This window comes from Lissotriton vulgaris, chromosome 8, assembly GCF_964263255.1.
Source record: "Lissotriton vulgaris chromosome 8, aLisVul1.2, whole genome shotgun sequence".
Lineage (NCBI taxonomy): Eukaryota > Metazoa > Chordata > Amphibia > Caudata > Salamandridae > Lissotriton > Lissotriton vulgaris.
In genome coordinates this window covers 676339418-676358131 of record NC_141696.1, presented here as the reverse complement: position 1 = coordinate 676358131, position 18714 = coordinate 676339418, and positions in this window count along the sequence as shown.

Below are 18714 nucleotides of genomic sequence, written 5' to 3'. Positions count from 1 at the left end.
GATGCATTGTCCGGTCACTTGCCCGTTGGCTAGTGGCCTCTGAGACGACGAACCTTCATTTTTGAACTGCTGGTCAGGTTGCTCCAGACTGGCCCTAGCTCCCCTGAAAAGGAGCCACTGATCTGACCTTCCCGGTCCGATCCAGAAGCCATCTTTGATTCCTGCGTGGGTTGAATTTGCCAAGGCCTGTTGACTTCGATTCGAGAATGGACACCGCCGACAGCGAGAGCCGCATGGGACAACCCGTGATCAACTCCTAGTTGTCCTCGATACTTCCTGGTCCACGTGGCAGCGGAGACCAGCTACTTGACAGCACCTGATCACAACCTGACATTGCCTGGTTCCGTCCTGGTTCCATCCTGGTCACTGGCTAGTGACCTAGACTCTGTCCCCTCTGCTTTCAGGTACTCTACAGCTTTGATCCACCCTTGGATCCAACCGGACTCTTCTCTCCTGGCCGCCTGCAGCATCTTTTCCTCCAGGCTCCATAGAACTCCACGAAGAAACCCGACGCACTTTGGCACCTATGCATCCGCTTCCTGTGGGTGAGGTAACGAGGGGACTCCGGTGCCCCTGTAGTGATTTACATCCCTAGTGTCCTAGTTTCAAGTGGCTAAGTTCTAGTCCAGTTGGAAGTCTCCTAAACCTATAACTTTCTGGTTTTTATGTACCATTGACTTGTATGGTAAACGCGGTTGCCTATAGACACTGCACCCGCATCCTGTGGGCCTCCTATGTCCTAACCTTCGTTAGTCCAGCGTAGGCCCAGCGATTCCTCAGGCCCTAGGCCTTACCACTGTTCGTGACGTGGTACTTATACCACTTTTTTAATATATGGTTTGAGTGGCCACCCGGCCTATCCATAATTGTGTAGCTTATTGTATGTTATATTAAGTTCTTTGTTTAACGCTTGTGCTTCAGTGCTCATAAAGAGTATAGGGGATTATTCTAGAAATAAATACATATATTTTATAATATATAACGTGTGTGGTGTCCTTTCATTTGATGTTAAAAGGATTGCATATGGTAAAACAGCTGGCTTCACATGCCCTCTTGAGTTTAGCCTAAGACTGCTTTTGTCCATGCTACCCCTGGTCTATAAGGTTGACTCACAACCAATCATCATAAGGGTCGTTTGGACTGGTGCAAGGTGCTCACTAGAATTAGTGATCATCATATACCAGGCCAACTTCTCACACTATACTTCTGTAGTGCTGGAGTTATAATCGAAGGTTTGCATGCTAGTTAAGTTAGAGTTCACTAAAAATACCTACTAGGGCCCTAAAAGATTGATTATCTGTAGCCTATTCGTACAACCAACTACTAATGTAAAAAAGTAAATGTGTTCTTCCCTCAGTGCAGATTAAACCTCTACCCACGTTTTGTAAGCAGTGCTGGTGACAAAAAAAGTAAACACCTGCCCTTTCTCTGAGCATGTTTTGTGACGTCTTCACAATTCTTTATGTATATTTGGAATCAGTGCACATTTTGAAAAGCACATTGGCATCGAATACAGAATCTGGGGCAAATTTGACTTCTCGTAGCTTTGCAAATTTCGTCTGACAATTTACTTTTGGTAACAGCAATAGACTCTGACCATTAAAAGATTACTGCCAGTGGGCGACATTTTCTTTACTGCAGATTTTGTAAAATGTGAGCTGCTCGGCGGCTTGTCTGCCTATCAACTAGATGCACATACATGAGCTGGAATCAGGCAAAATTGGTAGGATGACGCAATACCTTGCACATCTGCTATCAGAGTGAATGTGAGTTAGGACCCGTAGTCACCCCTCCCCTCCCCCAGTTTCATTTGCCTTTGGACCTCCTGGGTTTTGGACATCTACTGTGATTATGACTCCTTAATAGAGACTCGCTTACTGTAAGCATCTGTTAAAATGGAATTGAGCTGTAGCCGCCAGTGCCCACCTTTTAAAGTAAGTTCCATGGCTGCAGAGCTAGGTTCAGAGGCACTGTGCTGATTACACATAAAGACTGCATGCGAATGCAGAGTGAGGAAGGTTGTGGTTTAACTGAGCCTTACATCTATGCAACAGTAGCACTTTTACAGACAAAACACAGAATAAACTGGTTATAACCTGCTTAATCTCACAAATACATTTGGAATTCAAAATGAAATACCCCGCTTTCTTTCTGGCTGAAGTGTAGTCTCTGCAGTATTTAACTAGTTTTTCCGCTTTTGATAAAAGGTGCCAAAAATGCAAGTTTTACTTGGCACAATATAGAAAAGCTAATTATATGTCTTCCAATATTTACCTATGACTAAGTGCATATTTATAACCTGTTTTGGCTGATAAGCATTTGTTCTGTACTTTAAAAATGGAATGAATTCCCAGAGCCACCTCAGTGAGATTCAGATTAAGAACTACAATGCGCGGCATAGTTAATTTTTGTACTGGTGAACTGGAAGTTCAAAGCCTACTTCTGAATAATATGCCCATTAATAGGGATTTTCATTCTCTTGGGAAACATAGACAATGAGTGAAAAATCTCCCTCAGATTTAACTGCCTCACTCTGACATGCGTGTTCATTTTGTTCTCAATAGACAAAGAGAGAGAGAGTAGAAATAACTCAGGGGTTCCCTGTGAAGTGTTAATGGACAGAAACCAGTTCTCGCTGGAAGGAGGCTGGCTCAGAGTGAGGATATTCTCCACTGTGGTTGAAATCGCCAATTTGGAAATTCCGAGGATGCTTTGCAAAGGGGTCGACCAACACAGGGACTACTTTGAGGCAATGTTAGGTGGGGTGGAGGCGTGAAGGGGCATCTCTGGATTGGGCAGGAGTTCCCATCTTCTAGAATGCTCTACATTAATTTCTCGACTCCTCCACAAGGGAATAGTCTTTAACAGGACTGAAATCACATGGTAGAATGGCAATAGACCAGAATACACATGAATCTGTCAGGAGTAGAGGGACATTCTGCTGTGTATTCTTGGACTGGACCCTAGTAAACTCTTTCTCCTGAGCTAGTGACACCAGCTTCTTTTAGAGAGTGAATAAACTGTTATCCAGAATTAATGGAGTACTTCTACCAAGTCTGGGAAGGGTCAGAGCAATCTGCCCTAATCCCTCTTCAATGTGGAGTCCCGCAGGGCTCATCGCTGAGCCCTACCTTATTTAATATATATATGACTCCACTTGAAAGAGTGGTCGCCCCTTCAGGGGTGAAGATCATCAGCTATGCTGATGATACTCAGCTGGTGGTGGGCCTCACTCAGCTGGCGGAACAACCTGAGGTTCTACACGACTGCCTCGCCAATGTTTATCGTTGGATGTCTATCTCCGCCCTAAAGCTCAATGGAGGTAAAACCGAGCTGATGCTCCTGGGCAATTCCAGTCCCTCCATTATTGCGAGCTGTTGGCCCCGGTCTCTTGGCGACCCACCATCCCCCAAGAAGGAGATCAAGTCCTTGGGAGTATGGTTGGAAGAAGATCTGTCCTTTAGGACTCATGCCAGGAAGACCGCAGGGGTTTGCTTTGGCTTACTGAGATCAGCCCGAAAGGTGCTACCTCTGCTTCCTGATCCAGCAAGGAAGCTGTTGATACGTGGCCTAATTCTATCGAGGCTCGATTATGGGAATGCGCTGTTTCTCGGTGCTCCCGAAGCGACCTTTAAAACCCTCCAACAGGTGCAAAGCGCAGCTGTGAGAATCCTTATGGATGTTCCCAGAAGGCAGTCTGCTGCTCCGGCCCTCAAAGCGCTTCACTGGCTCCCTGTGAAGGAGCGGGTGAAATTTAAAGCGCTATGTACAGCCCACAAAATTTTACATGGCAAAGGCCCCCCCATCCTTGCTAATATGGCCCGTCCTTATAAACCCCCACGTCTGCTGCGCTCGGACCAAAAACAACTTTTGCAGTCAGCGAGAGTAAGAAGAGCTCGTTCTGGGGGCAGGCGTTTCTCTGTGCAGGTGGCGTCTCTTTGGAACTCTCTGCCCCTCAGGATTCGCTCAGAGCCCAAGATCCTACCATTTAGGAAACTTCTTAAGACCCACTTGTTTCCACAGTAGTGATTAGCTGAGTCTCTCCTTCTGGTCTGCTGCGCCGGGATGCCCCCGGGTAAGCTGAGCGCATTATAAATTTCATATTATTATTATTATTATTATTACATAGAACGTTTTTGGACTGGTCTTTGCTATGGGCGACCTACAGGGTTTAACCTGCAAGTGGCAAAAGGCCTTGGGTGCTTAAGGAGTGCAGACAGGGAGAGAGTCTACCATGAGAATGGTGGGGTGTTGCTACAGTAAGATCCCTTGGAGAGTACCAAAGGTATTACAACAAGAGGGCAGGTCCTGAGGATTGAATTCTCATGCAGCTGAAATGCAATAAACAGCAGTTCCCAGGAGCTACAAAAAGGATTTCAAACTGTATCATCTAAAATGTAAAAGACCAGAGGTCCTAAATAAGCACTCCTGGCGACTAAAGGACACCAATAGGAGTGGGAAAACTTTTAAAACTGGCCCATCGGTCCCCAAATATGTCTTCTTTTTAATTCAGCTCATGTGGGGTACTTCAACTCACTGCAGGCATGCTGTATAGGGTAAGGGCACTGCAATGCATTCTTGGATCTCCGTGGGGATCTGAAATTCCCCTTGGGGCACCTGTACCCTGTTGGATTCCACCATGGATTCAGCACACTGGGAGCACAGTTGTGCAACAACATTAAGCCCTCTTCACAAGGGTGGTCTGGTGAAAAGTCACCTGATTCCAAGCGTATCATTGTACTTTCTCCCAACTCACCTCCTGTGCTGGAAGAAGGGCAGCAAAGGGAGAGAGAGGTGGGCAAGAGAGATTAAAATGAGCTGGCTCCACTGCCAGCATGAGGAAAGTGCGTGCCAAAGTGGACACAGTGCTAGATTGTTTGATTGGGCTTTGGGTCTTCTGCATTGTCCCTAGAAAGTTTTGTATGACGGCCCCACAAGAGCAGGAGCATCTGCTGGAAGTTACCCAGCCATCTTAGCACATTAAACACAAAAAGGAAGAGAAACATATTTGGTGGTGTTGCTGCCAGGAAAAGAGTTCGAGCTCGGGGGTTGCATCACGACCCTGCCTTGAAAGCTTGAGCCACAATCCCCACTCAGGCTATTCACATTTTCACATTGAGGTTGGGGTGCCCCAGGTGGGCAATGGCACCCAAGAAAGGCACAGTTATCTTATGTGACCACCCAGGAGCAGAGATGGGCCCCCCTTTATAGTACTGCATCACATATACCTCCTTTGAAAGCCAGGGGGCCTTTTCAGTTTACGATCTAGTGGTGAGCACATTATTAAAGTTGGTTATAGCACTGGGGTTTTAGTTTGCCTTTACGGAGTTAATTGACTACTGTGACCTTTCCTTTTCTTTTTAAGTCCACCTGTATTTTGTGAGGCTATTTAGAGTCCCAGGGGAATTTCCACCTGTCATTATGTGCATATAAGTAATTTGTTGTGTGGTATTTAGTTTTATGTATATTAAGTTTCTTTATCTTTTTTAGGAAAAACAGTGACTGGGTGTGAATGTATTGAGTATTGTTTGTTGTTGTTGTGTTGCTGTGTTGTGAGTCTCTATCCCACAATGCCTTACTCGGAGCCCAAAGAGTTAGATACTAAAAGCGTTACTTGACTTCAACTTTTGAGGACTGTGCTAGGTTTGGACACAGGACACAAGAAAGAGAATATCCCTGTTGTTACAATTGAGGAACAATATCTTCTAATTACCCTGAGACTCTATGAGTCAGATTTCCCACCTTCTGACATTCCAGTTCCATGGCACACTAATAAGTCAAGTTTTGCTGATAATATTTGCAAAGTGATTATTAGCAGAGCACATTTTATATAGATTATACCCAAAGCACGTTACAAGCATAGAATGTTTCAGAAAAAGAGTATTCAAAGCTCATTTAATTTTTGAACCCTTTAGAAAAAGTTAACATTCAAAGTAAAATACCTACCCAATGCCTTTTATGTCAACTATAACACAAACACTTTATAGGCAAATCATATTTGATGCACTCTATATCCACAGCACTTTGCAAATACCCCTTTCTTCAAAACTCCATTGGAAACTGATGGATGATGGTGACTTTCATACAAAGCCCTTAAGAGACGTCAGAGACAGCACTACTCTTGGAAACTGTACTCTAAAGACTTTGCTGGCAGTTATTGTGTTTTACAGTACTTTCAAAGTGATTGTACTTTAATTATTTCACAAGCCTAGTAACTTGCATACAAACTGTGTCTACGTCACTTAGCACCATCATGGAATCCATTCAGTAGTTCTTGAGAAATCAAATCCAAACAGTATAGTGATATCTCTGGTTGCGGATATTTCGAACTGTTTTCGTGGTGATCGCAGTTAAAATGTGATGTTTTCGTGGGAACTTGTGAATGCACTCCCCAGCAGGAATGCTCTGGTTGGTTGGATGCAACCTGAAGAGAAAGTATCAGCTGCCATTTTATGTCTCTGGGATGGTTCCTGGGCCTGAATTTGTTTTGAAAAAGTGACATTAGGGGTCAAGATAGAGGTACTCAGACCCCATGTCTTACAAATGCGGATACCAGAGACACAGGTTATGTGTCCGAAATTGTTTTTTTTTTAATCATACGTGATATCCATATACCTTCGTGAGTATCGACGTATTCGCAATGCCCGAGGTCATTGCGAAAATGGATGATCGATTTTAAAGATTGATTTTATACAAACTATCTTGAAAAATATGATTTCAAACAGTGCGCTAATAAACCCAGAGGCCCAAATTAGGATGTCGGTCAGAGTTGCCTCCGACGGACATCCCTGCGGTTTCAGAAACGACGGCCTCGGGTTGGCGGTCAGAAAACACAGTTACGATGCAATCGCACATTGTGCCATCGCAGACCCCCATTTCCCTATGGGAGTTAGTGCATCAGTCGAAAACCGGCGGCAGCACAAGCTCATATAGAGAAATGAGAGACACTGTAAATTCCTGCACCGTGTGGCAGGCACCTCAAGATGCCTGCCACACAGTGCAGGGATTTACAGGGGCAACAGAGGTGCCCCCCTGGCCCCCAACCGCAGGCCATGGAAGAAAAGCCCCTGCTAGAGGCCCCCAAAGTCACTTTCCGGTAGGTTTTACATGTTGGACAGACCGACATGGAAAGCTTGTTGGAAAACGAGGGGTCGGAGGTGTACTGACTGTCATCCTAATTAGGGCCCTAGTGTCTAAAATACTGTAAAATGTGTGCATATATGTGTTTTACACTTTATTAAAATGGCGCGATCATCCCGGTTATCGTCTTCGTGCTACTCCGAGTACTCGAGAACATGAAAAATTGGTTTAAATATTCTTTTTGTACAAACTCCCCATAAAAATATGACTTTAAACAGTGCAGTAATAAATCCCTGGTGTATAAAATACTGTAAAATGTGTGCATTTATCTGTTTTACACCTCTTAAGAAAGGCGCAATTGTCGCGGTTACCAAAGTCATTGCGACTCTCTGCGTATTCGCAAAAACGGGAAGTAGGTTCAAACTTCGTTTTTAAAAAAGTTACTACAAAAATATGTGTACAAACATGTTTTCTAAGTTAGTAATGTGTGTATTATAATAGAATTAATTTTTTAAGTTAACATTTTTTAATGTGGTGGTGGTTGTTGAATTTCTGCATTTGCGATTTCGTTACGTGACCACGATCACTGCGATGTTGTCACAAATATAAAAAAAATGCAAAAAATAGTTTTACAAGAAAATGAACAACATTTTGCGCTATTGGGTTGCTCTGACAAGAGCCTTTGTGTTGAGAGTGTGTATAAGACAGCTACTTATAAGACTTCATGGAAAGTTTCAGGTTCCCTTCATCTGTAAGTGAGCTCCATCATCTTCGGATATTCCATGCATGTCAAAACACATATTGTTGTTGTAGCTAGAGCCCATGTTATGGTCTCTGAAGAAAGTAGAAGCAGTTTAATTAACATGTTTCCAGGCTTTTCAATCTCTGGACAGAATTGATTTGACCACCTCCAATTCTGTCTTTGGCACATAATAGAATACTAATACAAAGCTCCCCCCACTAGGAAGAAGACTCCCTGGTGCACAGCACTGAAAGACACGATGTGCCTTATAAACAGTTCATCAGATTAAATCCAAATGTTCAACACAAAGTATCAGATAGGTTCCATGATTATTTAATTCATATCATTTGAACAGTTCATCAATATTATGAGGCAACGTATACATCATCCAACTTAAAGGGTCATCCAGCAATTAATTGTCTCAATGCATTTCGGGCAGATGACTCGCCCTTCCTCAGGGGTCAGCTCTACAAATACAAAAGAAAAATAACCTGATGTAATAAAGATTCAATGGAAGTTAATCTATCACATCAACATGATCTGAAGTCAAAAGTGGTGAAACACATGCGTGTGAAAAAACTGAATCCTGAAGTCACAAGAACCTAAATAGGTAAATAGTAGTAAGAAACCTAGGTGCAAGCCGTGCTACCAATAGGAAACAACAATGTTCAACCAATGAGTGTAGAAAGTGATTCGTGAAAAGAATTTGGAACCCAATAATATGCCACAACATGAAAGCGAGTTTGAAAATGAATAAGAAACCAAGTGCCAAGCAGGATCACATCACCCAGATTGTCAAAGAATGTCGAATCATCAAGGGATTCGCATATACCATCATTTGAATACTCACGGAACTAAAACATCCGTAGTGCCTATTTCCGCCCAATCTGTAAATAAGCGCAAGTACATGCGGGTCATATAGTGAGTGCGCACACGCTCGATTGAGTGCTCGAAACGGTCCCCCGTGAAGGAGTACTTACAAGATAGCCACAATGTGCTCCGTTTCCGAAAGACGCGGGGCCCGATTCACAGAATGAACTTACTACTTTTGGCATTCACAGAATGCACTTACTACTTTTGGTATTCACAGAATGAACTTACTCATTTCGGTATTCACAGAAGTTAGGACTACTAACTTTAGGACTCCTAAATGCCTTCTGTGAATACCGAAAGTCTTAAAATTAGGATTTTTCTCAATTTAGTAGTAGTAAAGTTAGGACTCCTAACTTTAGGACTCCTAAATGCCTTCTGTGAATACCGAAAGTCCTAAAATTACGATTTTTCTCAATTTAGTTGTAGTAAAGTTAGGACTACTAACTTTAAGACGCCTAAATGCCTTCTGTGAATACCGAAAGTCTTAAAATTATGATGTTTCACAATTTAGTAGTAGTAAAGTTAGGACTACTAACTTTAGGATGCCTAAATGCCTTCTGTGAATACCGAAAGTCTTAAAATTATGATTTTTCTCAATTTAGTAGTAGTAAAGGTAGGAGTCCTAACTTTACTACTACTAAATTGAGAAAAATCCTAATTTTAAGACTTTCAGTATTCACAGAAGGCATTTAGGAGTCCTAAAGTTAGGAGTCCTAACTTTACTACTACAAAATTGCGAAAAATCATAATTTTAAGACTTTCGGTATTCACAGAAGGCATTTAGGAGTCCTAAAGTTAGTAGTCCTAACTTCTGTGAATACCGAAATGAGTAAGTTCATTCTGTGAATACCAAAAGTAGTAAGTGCATTCTGTGAATGCCAAAAGTAGTAAGTTCATTCTGTGAATCGGGCCCGCGGTAACCAGGAACCCCGGGTGCTCTGATTCTGGGTGAGTTTAACGAACGCGTATGGCGTTAGCATGGCAATAGAAAGAGGACTGCGGGTACAACATCAGTATGGGTGCCATATTGGAAAGGGAAGTGAAGCTAGGTGCTCGGTGAAGATTGAATATCAGGTTGACCATGAATAGATAAGGATAAAATACAAGAGTGACAATATGAATAAATCAAAGGAGTGTTAACAAAACATGAACAGTAAACAAAGTCACGCAGATATTCACGTATGTTCACAGCATCAAATCTAAACAGGAAAGGCAGATAAATGCAGATCATAAATAACACAAAAATTCCATCCGGTCATTTAAACCGTGTGGTTGCATCGTCGCCATGTAGCGGATCCAGAAATTTTCCCTTTTCAAAAGAGTCTGTTTGTTATTGTGTGTGGGTGTCACTTGTTCCAGTACTAGATACTTGAGCTGAGCTACTGAATGTTTTTGCTCCATGAAGTGTACAGCGATCGTGGATTTAGTGTTCCCAGTCCTTATATTACTCTTATGCTCAAGTAAGCGGGTTCTAATTTTTCTCTCCGTGTGGCCGACGTAGCATTTGCCACAGGGACATTTCAGCATGTAGATCAGGTTGTTCGAGTTACAGGTGGCGTTCACTCGCAGTTTAATGGAATGACCCTTCATGGGGTGATTGGTAGTGTTGCCCTGGATGCAGTTATTACAATTGCTACAGTTGTAGCAAGGTCTCAGGCCTTTGTACGATTCAGGTTCAATAAGTACACTGGGTTTGGACAAGATTTCCTTGAGATTGCGGCCCCTGGTGTAGGCAAACATCGGTGGTTGTGTAAAGATTCCTTGAAAATCCGGTTCAAGACTGAGTAATGACCAATGTTTAGTGATGATATTCCTAAATCGGTTACTCATGATGGAATATTTGGACACTACAACCATCCGGGTATTGTCAGTTTTGACTCGTGTCAGTAACAAATCTTCGCGTTTCATTGCACCAATGAGGTTGACAGCGTTCTCCAAGGTTGGTTGGGGATAGCCCCTAGATTTGAACCTAGCCAACATGTTGGTTATTTCAAATTGACAAGCCTGCTCAGATGATACATCCGTTTCACACGCATAAGTTGTGACATGGGAATTCCCATCAATGTTTTTCTTTCTAAGTCAAACCCTATTTGTGAGTACTGGCGTTGTCGCGACATCTGTCTTCACCACAACAAGGAAAAGTTATTTTTTTATAATGTGTTAGGTTTCAAAACCCAATTCTCATTAAATACTTGTTTCGTGCCATAGTAGGTTAGCAGGGTGCAGCTAAATTAGACCTCATTTGTATTCACGTTATGCAACCCACTGAGTTATGCTTGTAATGCGCGAGCTTCAGTTAGCAGGTGCGACTTTATTTTGTATTTCGAAATCCCCGTTTGGCTGTGTCTGAACTAGGCCCTGTTATTCTTCTTGCTTGCCTCAGCTGAACACTGTATTTAGTTGATATTTTCTTTTCTGTTCAAGGTTGCCTTCTGACTAACTAATGAATAGGCCATTCTGCCTTTCCATACCTATCCATGTGTGTAGCTCTGCTCCCACATTAGGAGACGCTGAGACCCGGCACGGCAACCTTGAGACGCTGATAGTGTGTACCCATCTAGCAGGTGGTAGCCCATCCTTCTGTGCCTCCTTTTTTCACGTTCAGCCTAAGCCGCTAACTTGCCACTGTGGGCGTGGTTGCGGCTTCTTGGAGGAATATTTATGTGTTGCAGACTGCCGGGGGCCACTCGCCTCAGCAGACATCTTATGGTGCAGGTCAGATTGGACTCCTCTGCAGAGTATTACTAATAAATGCTTGTTTGCATTCTCTACTGTCTGAATGACTCTTCATTACTCGGGAAAGGCATAGAAGGTGGTTTTCAGTAACCCAAATGACTTTTTTGGGTCACTTCTTTCAGTTGGCACCCAAACAGGGACCCCCCAAGGTGATCCGACTCCCCAGTAATTGGGTTGTGGGGTCGGGGTTGTGTCCAGTCAGGCAGGCGGATCGGGAATCCCCACATGATAAGAGCCTGGTTCTTTTGGCTGCCCCGCCCATCTGATAGGGCAGCTCTTTGTCTAGTGGTCACCGAATGGGTCCTGAGAAGGTGAAACCTTGGATTTGACCGTTTGGTCCAAAAAGTCGGCAGTGGAGCATAACTTTGCTTAACCTGAGTGCACTAGGTGAGTGATTTGATTCTTGGAAAAATGCATAGGCGCCATTCTTGAACGGCACAAGCCTACGGGCTGTGTCCTGCTACAGTCTCCAGACTGTCTTGGTGCAGTTTTCAGACTGCCTTGCTTGAATGGCACAAGCCCATGGGCTGTGTTTTAGTATGGGCTTCGGACTGTCTTGGTTTGAACCTGGTGGGTTTGTAGACCCTTAAAAGACACAGAGTGTTTGCGAACAATCTGCCAGGCCAACTGGAAATTCGGCTTACTTTTGAAAAGATCTGGGGCTGAAGACTGTTTTCTTGAACTTGGTGCAGTCTCCGGACTGTCTTTTGTTGGTTGGTGTTATATTTGTCCTTTGGGGACAGCGCATGTTTCTTATATTGAGATACCTTGTCTAAGTAAACTGGAGTGTTTTGGATGTTGGTGTTGTTCTAATGAGGCCTGAAAAGAAGAGAGCCAGCCTGCGCCTTCATAGGGTACCCCAAATTCTGATGTATACATCAAGCACAGAATTGGCCCTATTATGTTTAGCACATTGTGGAATAAATATGCGAGAAACATTGCTGATTTACAGTGGCCGCTTACTGGCACATTTGATGAACAAAAATTGAATTTCTTGCAGGACAAATTGTTCGTTAAAAGAGCAGGCAATCAATGTTTGATTCTTTAAGAGTATGGCAGAAGAAAGCAAAGCAACGGCGTATGAGAGCAGAGAAGGAGGCCTGGAAGAGACAAACGCAAACAATAACACAGAAAGCGGTGGCATATGATAGAGAAGGGCATAGAGTGTGCAGATAGGAAGTTTCGATTACGGACTGATTAATGTTATGTTGCTAGAGAGGAAGGTGATGATTTTTTTGAGGAGTTAATTGATTATCGACCCCCACCTCCTTATGCCCCTGAACAGAAATACCCCATGATCCCATCATCTCAGTCTTCGGCCTCTGGTTCTGCTATTCCTAGCCTTTCTGCCTCTAGCTCTGCTGCCTCAGCCCCATCCCCGCCTGTCTCTTCTCCATCTCCGGAAGCTCTTCTATTCTGTTTCCAGGCTCCGTGGCTACGCCTTCGTATACTCCTGCAACACAGTCTTTGATGGTGCCCTTCTCTTCATCTGCTCTTTCTCCCCTGAGTGTGTTACCTCAGACATTGCAGGATGCTGAGATGCCTGTGCGTGGAGTGCATGAAGAGAATTGGGCAGCAGTGCGAGTCCGCATGAAGAATGTGTTGATGCGCTCTGCTGTTGGTGGTGAGGAAAAGCAAATGGTGGCAAATCAGGCAGCTTAGTGGGCTCGGAACTCGAACTATAGTGTGGAAGATGTGTAGAGTGTGATGAAAGATTATGAGCCATTCATACAGCAGCATGCTCTTCAACATATGTCAGCTACGCTGATAGGACTGTGGGAGCAGTGCTTTCAGGGTGGTGCACCACAGATCATCTGTGACATACGGGACAGGGTAAATGCTATGGGTATGGCCCTCAATGAGGTTTTTAGTAATGTGATGACAATGGTGGGTTATCAGGGAAGATTGCTCCAAAAGGTTTTGGCCATAGTGACACAGTTCGCCATTAGGGAAGTTCATCCCATTTACCATCCTGAAATACCAGAACTGCTTCGATGCAACAAATACTGTAATTAGGCCACGAGTCGATGCTTGGTTTCAGGAACAGCGGATCTACACTCCATGGAAGAGGAGTGAGGTAATATCTCTTAAAGCTCAGTTGCCAAACCCTCGAAAAAATCTGACTGCATACTACAAAGAGTTGACCGATGCGGCCTCCTCCACGGTGATGACGTTAGCTGATATGGAGTTGTTTTTTGGCTGTTGGTACCAGTAGACATTGGATTGGATTGGATTAGTACTTATATAGCGCGATAGCTACCCGCAGGCGTCCTAGCGCTAAAGATAATTACTATTTCACAGATGTCTATGGCGGGGTCTGGTTATCTGCTAAAAAGAAGGGTTTTTAATTTTTTCCGGAAGAGCAGAAGGTTGGGTTCTGATCGGAGGGAGATTGGGAGGGAGTTCCAGAGTTTTGCCACATTTACTGAGAACATCCTACCTCCGCTCCTCTCTCTTCTGATCCTGGGAATGATGGCTTGAAAAGTATGGGCTGATCTAAGCTGTCTATTGGGAAGATAGGGAGGTTCAGACTTGCTCCCTTCCTCCAGTAGGCACGGTGGGCAATGCACATGCTCTTGAAGTTGATTCTCTCCCTCACTGGTAACCAGTGGAGATGCTTAAGTTCGGATTTCACGGATTGGCGGCGAGGGATACGCAGCAAAGTTCGGGCCGCACAATTTTGAATCAGCTGGAGCTTTTTTAGGGTTAATTGAGGGGCTCCTAGGTAGAGGGCATTCCCGAAATCAAGCCGGGAAAGGATTAGGCCTTGAACCATGATCTGTCTGGCTTTGAACGGTAAGAGCGGAAGGATCTTTCGAATAAGTCTCAGGATGCCCATGCAGGTGGCAGATAGTTTGGTTGCCTGGTAACCAAAATTCAATGTACTATCCAGCCAGATTCCTAGGCTCTTGATGTTTTTTTTTTCTGGAGTTGCCGGGCCTAGAGCTGGTGGCCATATAGAGTCAATCGATTTCTGTAGGGAGTTACCCAGTACCATTAGCTCTGTCTTAACTCCGTTTAATTTGAGATAAGATTGGGTCATCCAGACACATATTACCTCCATACAACCCCTTAGGTCACTTAATTGAGAGGAGGGATGATTCAGGGTTACCACCAGCTGAGTATCATCAGCGTAGGATACAATTTGTACGCCAAAAGGGCGGACTATCTCAGCAAGGGGGTGCATATATATATTGAACAGATATATGGAGACAAGTGCATACACAGGATCATGTAGTGGAATCAGGTGGAACCTGGAATCAGAATAGGACATTGGACAAGGAACGCAAGCCCGGCGAGAAGCTGAAGGCAGAGTTATTAGCCTTGCTGGGTCACACTATCACTTATATGCATTCCCTTTTGTTTCGGGTGCGCCTGCTGGGCTCAACCAATGTGTGTATTGTAAGCAGGAGGGACATTGGTAGAATGAGTGTCCGGAGTTATTGCCGAAAGGTGAGGCCCCAATAATTCAGGGTTTTAGAGGACGTGGAACGGCAGAGCAGGAACTATTTCGACGACCCCTCAGGAAGGCAGTACTATCATGATGACTATGACATGGACAAAGTGATGGGGATGTCCCACAGCTAGGCTAGCCAAGGACAGGGCAAGGGACCAGTTCCGGTGCCTGTAGATCAACACGGACCCTATGTCACTGCAGATCTGCAAGGCACTGGTAAGATATTTTTGATTGACACAGGTGCTGGTCCCAGGGGCAGCTCTGGCTGGCCAAAATAATATGTTGGTAGGTTTTTCAGGCATGCCGGTTGTTAGTACCATTTCCAAACTTCTTTCTTTGACTATGGCCCCTTTACGGTTGATTTGCCATTTTTGTTAATGTCAAATTGTAGGGAGAATTTGATTGGATTGGATTTGTTAAAAAGATTACATGAAACAATGTTCTGTTCTCCAGACTGCTTTTGAATTAAAAAATGTGCCATGCACAATGTGGGCTACAGGAGACATGAATGTGGGGATACTTCAGATGCCACCGGTTTCTATCCAGATCAAAGACAATGCCCTATTGCTATGTATTTCCCAGTACAAGATATCACAGACAGGAAAAAAGGCCTTATTGCAAATAATACAGGATCTGATTAAGTCTGGTGCGGTTGAGGAGACAGTGGCAAATGTGTGTAATAGCCCTATTCTTTCTTGTCTTAAGAATCAATCAATCATTTGTAAAGCGCACTACAAAACCCGCGAGGGTCTCAAGGTGCTGGGGGTGGGGGCGCTACTGATCAAACAGCCAGGTCTTGAGTATCCTCCTAAAGGTCAGCAGGTCTTGGATCTGTCATAAGCTCAGTGGGAGGGTGTTCCATGTCTTGGCGGCGAGGTGGGAGAAGAATCTCCCACCAGTGGTTGTTCTTCGTCTGTTGAGGTAGGCTGGGCAGGTCTTGTGGAGTGCCTTGTGTGCATGGGGGAGGAGCTTGAAGGATATCCTCTTGTTGACGGGGAGCCAGTGCAGGTTTCTCAGGTGGGGGTGATGTGGTCTTCCAGGATCAGTCGTGCCAAGGCGCTTTGGATGCGTTGTAGTCGTTTGTTGAGCTTGGTCGGGGCTCCCCCGTAGAGGGCTTTTCCGTAGTTGAGTCTGCTGCTGACGAGGGCCTGGGTGACTGTCTTTTTTGTATCTGTCGGGATCCATCTGTAGATCTTGCGGAGCATGCAGAGGGTTTTGAAGCAGGAGGAGGAGACGGCATTGACTTGCTTGGTCATTGAGACCATTGAGTCGAGGATGATTCCTAGGTTGCGTGCGTGGTTGGTGGTTATCAGGGCTGCCCCCAGTGCCGTCGGCCACCAGGAGTCGTCCTAGGCTGAAGGGATGGAGCCGAGGTTGAGGACCTCCGTCTTGCCCGAGTTCAGCTTCAAACGGCTGTTCTTCATCCCATCGGCAACGGCCTTTATTTCTTCGTGGAGGTTGGCTTTGGCAGTGATGGGGTCCTTGGTGAGGGAGAGGATCAGTTGAGTGTCATCGACGTAAGAGATTATGTTGAGGTTGTGCTGTTGGGCTACATATGCGAGCGGGGCCATGTAAATGTTGAACAGAGTTGGGCTGAGGGAGGAACCCTGGGTTATGCCGCAGATGATCTTGGAGGCTTGGAATGGAATGGGGGGAGGTGGATGCTCTGGATTCTGCCGGAGAGGAAGGAGGTGGTCCAATCCAGAGCCTTGTCTCGGATCCCTGCGGTGTGTAGGCGTGCGCGTAGTGTGCGGTGGCAGACGGTGTTGAAGGCGGCAGCGAGGTCTAGAAGGATGAGTGCTGCGGTCTCGCTGTTGTCCTGCAGGGTACTGATGTCGTCGTGGCGGCGATGAGGGCAGTCTCAGTGCTGTGGTTGCTGCGGAAACCTGGCTGGGAAGGGTCCAGGATTCTCTTTTCTTTGAGGTATCAGGTTAGCTGTCTGTTGATGGTTTTCTCAATGACCTTGGCTGGGTAGGGAAGCAGAGAGATGGGCCGGAAGTTCTTGAGGTCCGTTGGGTCTGCCTCAGGTTTTTTAAAAAGGGCGTTGACTTCGGTGTGTTTTCAGATCTCTGGGAAGGTCGTGGTCTCGAGGGAGAGATTGATGAGGGTGCACAGGTGGGGTGCTATAGAGCTGCTTGCTCTGTTGAAGACGTGGTGCGGGAATGGGTCTGACGGAGAGCTGGAGTGGATGGTGCGCAGGGTCTTGATGGTGTCATCGATGCTCACGCTGGCCCAGGCTAGCAGGGGGTTGTGGTCGAGGGTGTGCGGAGGGTATGTTGTATTGCTGTCTGTTGGGGCTGTCTGGTGTTGAAGCTGTTGTGGATGTCTGCTATCTTGCTGTGGAAGAAGGTGGCAAGGGAGTCGCACAGGGCTTGCGACGGCGGGATGTCCTTGGTGTTGGAGCTGGGGTTGGAGAGTTCCTTCACGATGTTGAAGAGCTCCTTGCTATTGTGTGCATTGTTGTTGAGGCGGTCTTTGAAGGAGGTCCTCTTGGCCACCCTGATGAGGTGGTGTTGGTTACGGATGGCGTCCTTTTGTGCTGCGTGGCTGTCCGAGGTTTGTTCACTGTGCCATTTCTTCTCTAGTTTCCGGCAGGCTTACTTTGAGGCTAGGAGTTCTGGGGTGAACCAGCTGGCCCTCTTGCTGGTGTCTCTATGGGGGGTTCCTCAGCAGGGTGAGGGTGTTGGCACAGTCCTCGATCCAGCGTCTGAGGCTGTGGGCAGCGTCGTTGGTGTTTGAGGGTTCGGTGGGTGGGCTGAGAGCGAGGTTTGCATGTAGTTGGTCTTCGGTAATTTTGCTCTAGCAGCGGCCGGGGATCTGTTGGGTGCGGTGGTGTATGGTGGGTTTATGGAAGGCGAAGTGGATGCAGCGGTGGTCGGTCCAGAGGAGTTCGGTGGTGTGGCTGACGGAGACTTGCAGGCTTGAGGAGAAGACGGGGTCGAGTGTGTAGCCGGCGGAGTTGGTTTTGTCGTTGTTCTTAAGGTCAGGGCATGCATGCTGATCAAATCGGTGATGAAGTCGCTGAACTGGGGGCAGGGTCCGGGGGTCGGTAGACGAGGGTGCCTCTGAGGGTGGAGTCAGGGTATGTGTGGATCTGGAAATGCATTTGTTCGGCGTTGCTGAGCGCACCGCTGGTGCTAGTTGAGACCCTGATGCTGTTCTTGTGGATGATGGCGATTCCTTCTCTTAACCAGGTGCGGTCTCTGCGGGTGATCTTGTAGCCGTCTGGGATGGCTATGGCGATATCGGGTGCAAAGGAGTTTTTAAACAAGGTCTCTGTCAGGAAGGCGACATCCGGGGATGTTTTGTCGAGCAGGTCCCAGAGCTCGACGGCATGCTTGTGTGCAAAGTGGGTGTTCAGTAGTATGCATCAGAGGTGGTTGGGGTCTTTCTTGGCAGGTGGTTTGTCGGCTCTGAGGCTGGTGTAGCTGCAGTTCTGGCATGTGAAGGGGCCGTGTGTGTGCTTCAGGGCGGCCTTGAAGCAGGTGTGGCTCTGTCCGAGTTGAGAGCGTGCAGAGTGCTGACGTCGTAGTGGCGGCAGTTGTCGTGGCGGGTGCTGGGACCAGATGTTCTGGTGCTGGGCACGGTCCCGGTGCAGACAGGTGTGGACGGGATTGGGCGCGCCCGCTGTGCGGTCATGCAGCGGCCCACATATATGGGGAGGTGGGGAGGAGGAGCATCTGGGAGGCGGGAGGCGGGGCAGTGAATGGGCAGTGGGTAGTCAGGGTGTGCGGGGCCGCAGGGGACGCAGCGGTCAGGGCAGTGAGGGACAATGAAGGTAACAGAAGGAAAAAGGGGAGCAGAGGGGCACAAAAAATCAAGTGGA